Genomic DNA, 8,194 nt, shown 5'->3' with positions numbered 1-8,194 from the left:
GCGCCATGCTCATTTTTATTTCGAAAAAGATCTCTTAATGCCTTCATGTGCTACCGACGGTGAAATCTCGATTTATTCCGTATTTGCCTCCCTTTTCGTTTCGGCTCCTGAACGCATCGCGATGTCTTGAGTTACGAAGCCACTAGATGACAGTAGAGGACCAGCAACACAAGTCTTTTTTTTTTTTTTTTTTTTTTTTTTTTTTTACATGATTTAAACAGGAGGCCCCGTGCGAATTATATCAAAAGCAAATAAAAAAAAATAATCATCAAAATCTTCATTTATCCTTCTTTTAATGGATAAAAAGAGATCAAGCCCCGTCCCTCGGGATATTGAAAATAATTGTAAATTGCCACCAGATAGATGCACTGATCAAACATCAGGTTGGACCTGTGACCTCACCTGACAGAGAAAGGATGTCTGAGTCTCTGCAAAGATATCCCAGCCCCCCATTCTCTGTTTTCATCTCACTCAAAGATCCTGTTTCGTGAGGTATCTAGGGCAGTGAAGGAATTGGTCCCTGGGTAAATATTTGGGGTGAAAAAATAAAGCCGCCCTACCAACCTCACAGAGGAGCCCTGAAAATGAAGGCGCTCATAGCAGCACCGGCTCCGGCAGGTCGTGTTTTCATGCATCTCTCTGGAGGTCCAACATTGGAGAGGCGCCTCTGCAATATCAAATCAAACATCCAAGTCAGTCCCAATCACATGTTATATCCTAACTCTGCTTCTCGCTTATCCTTGTTTGTCCCAGCTCGCACAGCTCCTGCCTTTTTTATTTTATTTTATTTTATTTTATTTTATTTTATTTCATCTTAATTTAATTTCATTTTATTTTATTTTATTTTATTTTATTTTATTCATTGCTATTTTTTCTATCACTCTATTATATATATTGTTTAGTTCTGGTTGTGTATTTTTCACCCTCACTGTTCCTTGATGTTGCCCATTGTTATCCCTTATGTTGTTGTCTGCTGTCTATTTATTCGTGGATGTCTTGCTATCTTCTGTCTTTCTATTTATATCTATATTTATATTCATATTTATTTTCCTTTTCCTTTTTTTTTGACATTATAACTGTTACGCAGCTGTGACAAAGGAATTTCCCCTATGGGGATTAATAAAGTTTATCTTATCTGCTATATTTTTATAGAGAAATGAATACAGAGCGCTGTTTAGAATAGAATTGTAGAGTATAACATCAGACCGTAAGTTTTATCACATGTAATACCTCAGTCACATATCATCTAGGTATTTCTTAATTGCAAATATGGAAAGATAATTGACTGGTTGGCGTTTCTTCCTCATAGCAAGAAGTCCATGGTTTGATTTGAACATGGGGAGTCTCCATGTTCTCCCCGTGTTTGCGTGGGTTTCCTCCCATGTCCATGTCAAAAAATATACAGTAGGTTCTCCTGAGACTCTAAATGTTGACAAGAGTGAATAGTGTCTCTAGATAGATAGATAGATAGATAGATAGATAGATAGATAGATAGATAGATAGATAGATAGATAGATAGATAGATAGATAGATAGATAGATAGATAGATAGATAGATAGATAGATAGATAGATAGATAGATAGATAGATAGATAGATAGATAGATAGATAGATAGATAGATAGATAGATAGATAGATAGATAGATAGATAGATCCCCAGGGGACATTAAATTGTCACCGCAGCCAAGTACATCAAAATACACTAAAGTAAGAACAATTTAAAACCAAAAAAATAAAGTAAGAAAAAAAAAATACAATAGGAAAAAGTGAGGTGGAAATAAATAGGAAGTGCAGTGGACCAGATTCACAGTTTAGAGGATATGCATTGATTAAGGTGCAATGGTGTTATAAGTCAAAGGTAAATTTTCAAACATTCAAGAGAATGGTTGTGTGGCGTGCAACAGTTAAACGCTATAGGCATTTTAGTCCAGCTAAGTGACAACGCAGATGTATCAAAGAGTCTGATGGCACCAGGCAGGAACGGCCTTCTGTAATGTTCTTTAATGCAGTTGTATGACAGCTCTGTTGCCGATTGCTGATCTTAAGACCTTGACCTGTGAATGAGAGTTCACGGTTGTACTGCATGTCTCTATGTGAGGTGTTATTGACAGATTGAAAAGTTGTTTGTCTCTACATGCGGCCCTGTGATCGGCTGCCGACCGGTTCAGGGTGAATCCCGTTTCTTGCCCGATGACAGCTGGGACAGGCTCCAGCCCCAACATCCTCAGCGCAGGATAAGCACAATTAATTATGAATGAATGCATTAGTATTGCCTAATTCCCTTTGTCGCTTGATTTGACTGGTTTGAAAAGCATCAGAGACTGCTGACAAATGCCACAAATTACTGCCACGATTTGAGATTTAGTGTTCTCTTCAAGAACATTTCCTCTTGAGCCTGGAGGACGTCGCGGATCGAATCTGTTAAGGAAGTTTTGTCGGGGTCTCATTCAACATTTAAAGTCTATGTGCTTGGAAGCATAGGTTCAGCATAAAAATAAAGTTTAATATTTATGAATTGTATATGATCAATTTCATACTGTAGTGAATTTCATATTCGGCAAGGGGTTTAGAATATCATGTTATTGCAATCATCATAAAAAGAATGACGGCGTATCTAAAGAGGATGAAGCACGTTTTGTTTCGATTTAAATTTAATCGCAATATGAGCTCATATTGACATTCGTCAAAACAACACAAAAGAAGATGGTATTTTCATTCAATAAATCTAAATGATCTGACATCATAGGAAAATATATGTGAGATGTACCGATTTACGGTATGCGTACAACCTTTTTTAAATGGAAAATGCAGTGAAATGAAACTCCAAACGACAGCAAAACTTTAGTCACGCATTTCGGGATTCTTAAATGTGCTTGTTTTCTCAGAGTATTTCACTTAATAGTATTTTCCCAACAACCCAAGCTAGGCAAACTTCACTTTCCTCACATGTTGTGTGGTGATACTGAAGGATTAAAAAAAAATAAATACTGGAGTAAAGGTGTGTCTTTTGAAAAAGAGGAAGATGGGAACGTAATGGCAGAAAAACAGATTACTGGCTTGAGGTCACGGCTGGGCCGGGGAGAGCAGTTCCTCCGTGCGATGCTCGGTCTTCAAGGTGATCCATCATCCCCCCTTTGATTCCCTCGCACGTGACAGGAGGAACGCTTTCCTTTTTTTAACTTAACCTTCTCTCAGGACAACAACAACACTGTTTTACAGATTTGATACAAATGTTTGCTTCCAGGAGGGGAATTTTAACGAACCTTGCTCTTGCTTCCTCTCATGACTCAGGAGAAAACTACAAGCTGCTGTCACTTTAGGATGAAAACGAATTGATCCTAAATTGGCCCATTTTGCACTTAAGGAGGGGGGGTGTTAAAAAATTGAAATCTGCAGACATGTTTCTCGATTTTCTCATTTTGAGCAAGACTGTTGGCATGGGTCACCGAGAGGCCGTTAAACTGTCGTCAACAAGCGGAAAAGCCATGGGCCCCATTACATAACATACACCTTTAGACAGTTCAGTCTCTCACTCACACTCGTACTCACACTCACACACACACAGAAAAACATGCAGATGGAATTAGTTTGTGATGAAGGAAAAGAAGTGTTTACTGAAACTGTTGAATGCGCGCTGTAGAGCAAAAACATATGTAGTATGTAATGTATATACGGGTCTTTTTTTTCCATCCTTTATTGGATATTAAGCTCAATTTTGATTTTAATTTTATATATTTTTTCACTATCTGGATGGTTCTTTTTTAAATAATTAACAGTTCTATTTTAATGTGTATAATATATATATGCTCTCTATGCTGTGCCTTTTTTTTACTGCATGTTATACTTCTGCTGTCCTTATAATCTCCCAGTTTTTGGATCAATAAAGTACATTCTATTCTATTCAACGTGGAATCCAGTAAATCCATCAAAAAAAAAGAAACAAAAAACACAGAGCGTGCCTGGAGCAGGATGTCTTGCTAGGAGACATTGCGCAATTATATAATAGGTTGGGATTACAATGTTTCCCTGTGTGTACTTGGATGACATCATGGCACCCAGCACACATGAAACTACAATTATGAATACCCTACAATGCAATGTGAGGAAGCTGTTTGTCAGGGTTTATATTAACATCTGTAAGGTTTATATTAGCACCAATAGTAATCCAGGTGTGAGCTGTTACTAAACATTACTATGTGTGTGGGTTTTTTTTTTTACATAAAATTAAGTAATTTCCTGATCCTCAATGGCAACTGAGCACTGTGTTTTCCTCCTCTTCATGTCGACACGCCTAACTCCCTCGCCAAAGGACAATAACATCATAAGGCCTTTGCCGCAGCATGAAGGTTGAAGTCGACATGGCAAAGTCATAGCAGAGTTAAGGTTGCCTAACATCATGATGAAGCCTAAAGTAAAGAGAGTTTTCTGAAAAGTATTTTCAATGATTGCTAACCAAATAATTCAAAGGTTTTACTATGGTTCATAAATTGAATATGACACATGTAAGGGTGACACATGCTGTGAAGACTTAGAAATATTATATTATGACAAATATATGATTATTTTCATATCACTGGAAGAGGACAGATGGACAAGCATGCAATGGTGAAGAGTGCAGAATTTAAAATGATTCTTACAGATGCTAAAGATATACCTTTTGTGTGAATGACATAAAATCAGAGTGAAACTCAGCTGGAGCAAATATTATCATATATATATATATATACATACATACACATATATTGTGATAGAATAGAATAGAAAAGAATAGAATGCAGCTTTAATTCTCCCACAATGGGACAATTAAATGTGATATTTCGATTTGCACAGCAAAAAGTGGGTGGTGCAGTGGAAGTAGTACAATTATAATATAAATAATCACGATAGATTAAAAAATGTCAGTTTAAAACAGTACCATACAAGTATGAAATAATACAGAAAATTAAAGAATGCAAAATAAAATGTAGGTTCCTTAAGAAAAATGTAACATGTTAAGTATCTTAAACAGTATCTTATACATATATGTAATGTAATATAATGATAAAATTCAGTCCAGAGTCAATTTGTACTGTCTTCTTTGAACTGCCTTGTCTGAGTTTTTATTGTATACACGAGTATCCTCTTATAGCTTGCTGTTAAAGGAGAAGCTCTCCAATGTCTTTCCAAACATTCAGTATCATGACAATAAAGGGTATTCTTATCTTCTTATCAAGTATATGAGATGAAATATAACTTAGATTTTTTTAAATGTATGTAAAAGAGGACATGTTAATGAGCAAGACATAAAACAAAGGTTTGCTACTGGACCCAGTGAGTATTTGTGTGCGTATGCATGAAATCTTCTTTTCTTATTTTCTCACCAAACTTGTTCAAAGACCAAGCAAGGAAGTAATGATGTAATGAATGTTCAGAGTACAGCAGCGCTCCCTTTGAGGACCCCTAAACACCCGTTATCTGACTCTAAACATTGCTGATCATCAGTCGGGTCCGCTAAGAAACACTTCACTGCGGTAATGAGAAGCTGGGCTGTCACACCTGTATTGAACTGTCAAAGACCAAACAACATCTACTGCACCATGAGGTGACGCTTTAAGTGTGTAGACAAGTGTCTGTGTGTGTGTGTGTGTGTATATGTGTGTGTTTGTGTGCATGTGTATGACGTCAGCCTGACTAATGACCTGCTGGCTGCTGTGACTTTGGGGGTATGATCTAACACACACTCACACACAAAACTCTAGCTTTACCCTCTGTGTGTACACTTAATCCGACAACTACTCTCAATGAATCAGTAATAACGACTTGTCTCATATTTGGATGGTTCCTTCACAACATGTATAAATCATTGCAAATATCTCACTCCCTTCTCGCATATGCAGAGGAAAAACCCCGTCAAACCTTACAGAGACTTGTTGTTGTGTCCCGTCGAGAGGCGGCGTGTCTGAAGATCAACACTCCCACGAACGATTGTTTGGCGTCAGCATCAACAAGCCAGACTGGCACCAGGTGAGAGAGGTTACGCAACTCCTTACACCTGCAAATGGACATTTGGCACGCCTGCAGTGGTACGGCGTGGATATTATTTTATTTTTCTCCACTTAAATTGTCATCCGTAAAATGATTGCCACCAAGCATTGCTTTACGACTTGATTGGGCCCGCATCTCTCGGCAAATCACACCAGATGCCGTATAAACAGATCACTTTCCACTCATCCATCTTGATTTGACAATCACTCTGTTTCTCTCATTCCTATCCCAGCCGACCGCCATCCTCCCTTTTTCTCTTCTTCTGTTACATAAGTCATGCTCGAAGAAAAAGCAAAAACAGCAGTAAGATGTCCCTTCAGGATTTAACGGTGGAAATCATGAAGTGCCAAGTATACTGGGATTGTACTAAAGACTTTAAGGTTCTTTTTCCTTTTATTTTTTTATGTTGCAGTAACTGCCAGAGTAATTTGTGATACACAATTTTGTCTTCCAGTTTTCCATTTTGTTTTTTTTTATCTGGTCAAAGTGAAAGGACCATTGTCAAAGTATTGCTAATGATTTCCAGAGATTTGCCAAAACAATAGAATTGTAAAATTGACATCTTACATCCATGTTGAGGTTCTGTTTGGGAGTGAGGAGGATGGATAGGATTAAGAATGAGTCCATCAGAATGACAGCACATGTTAGATGTTTTGAAGATAAAGTCAGACTGAGACGGTTTGGACATGGACAGAGGAGGGATGGTGAATATATTGGAAGGAGGACGCTGGGGTTGGAACTACCAAGCTGGAAGATTGAAGAGTTTTATGGATGAAGTGAAAGAGGATGTGAAGTTAGAGACTCAAGTTGGATGGAGGGAGATGATTCGCTGTGGCGACCCGTGAAGGGAGCGGCCGAAAAGAAAATAGAAGCGAGTTGAATGGAAGTCACGTTTCGCGTAACTTGAAAATCACGTTTTAAGATTCAACCCAAGCCTTTTGAGACAAGGCTTTGACCTTGACTATTTATTTAAACACAGATGACCCGTGGCTCCACTGTTACTTGAGCTTTATGGCATAAAACCCTCCATACTTTCCCAAACTAATTAAGAGTAATTGCTCACAAATGTACACGCATGAGGCACCTTGGCTGGGAAATAACTAGAATAAATCAAATGAACCTTTACAAAGCGTTTGTGTTTTTTAGCAGGTGTTAACCGGGTTGGCTCAAATATTTGACTGTGGTGTTAGATTGGAAAGGAACACAATTGGAGAGGGTTGGAATTGAAAAAAAAAAAAAAAAACAGAAAGTTTCTAACGTGACTGAGTCTTCACTTTTAATTCAAGTAAAAAGACTTGGGGCCTGCAAAATGTCCTTTTACCATCTGGTACAAATCAGTAAGACCAATTAAACTGAAAGAACTCAAAGTAAGACTAAGAACACTATTATGATCAAGCAGATTTGAAAAGCGTAAGTTCGTATCTGAATTGTTATAGTATTTAAAATCCAGGAAGGAGAGACATTAAAAAGCAGAAGTTGCACCAACGGATATGACGCTCGCCAACATTAAATGTATTTTAAGGTTTCACATGTGCATTTCAGCAGGCCAGTGCCGGGGTCTGGTTCCAGAGCTCGATGCCCAGGGATGTGATTGTACTCTTCTGTACTTTTTAATGACAACCAGAGGGGCTGGGGGGCGAAGTTTTTATGAGGGTTGTAATGTTACATAAGACAAATGCACCTCACGAAAATGAAAACACCGCGGAGCGCCGTGACTTTCCGCGGGTCGTAAATGGACAGGTTAACAAGCCAGCAGCGGGGTCGGTCTTGCAGAAGTAAACACAGATGTGCGTGAGCTAATGGTCACATGAAACACGTGTATATGGCATGCTGACTGAGCAAAAACAAACAAAAAAAAAGAACAGCTTATTAGTTGAACACTTGTAACAAACAAACACAGAAACTTTGGAACGGTCACAACTGCTGAACTCCAGCGGTTTGGTATTTCCCCTTTCCGTCCCGCAGACAGGCACACCCGGATGTTCCACACGGAGACAGATGGGACGCAGGTGAGGCAAATACTTCAAACCGCAGAGACTTGGAACAAAAACGGGAGGTGGACTGTGCAAATGTTTTTTTATAAACCTTTTTCGTAGTTATTTCCCTGTGTATAAATTCATTCACTCTTTCATCATATACCGACATAGCTCAATAAATCCAAGATCACCACT

This window comes from Fistularia commersonii, chromosome 25 (assembly GCF_037954325.1).
Source record: "Fistularia commersonii isolate RoL2024-O1a breed Wild chromosome 25, RoL_Fcom_v1.0, whole genome shotgun sequence".
NCBI classification, from domain to species: Eukaryota; Metazoa; Chordata; class Actinopteri; order Syngnathiformes; family Fistulariidae; genus Fistularia; species Fistularia commersonii.
This window is presented reverse-complemented; position numbering follows the sequence as displayed.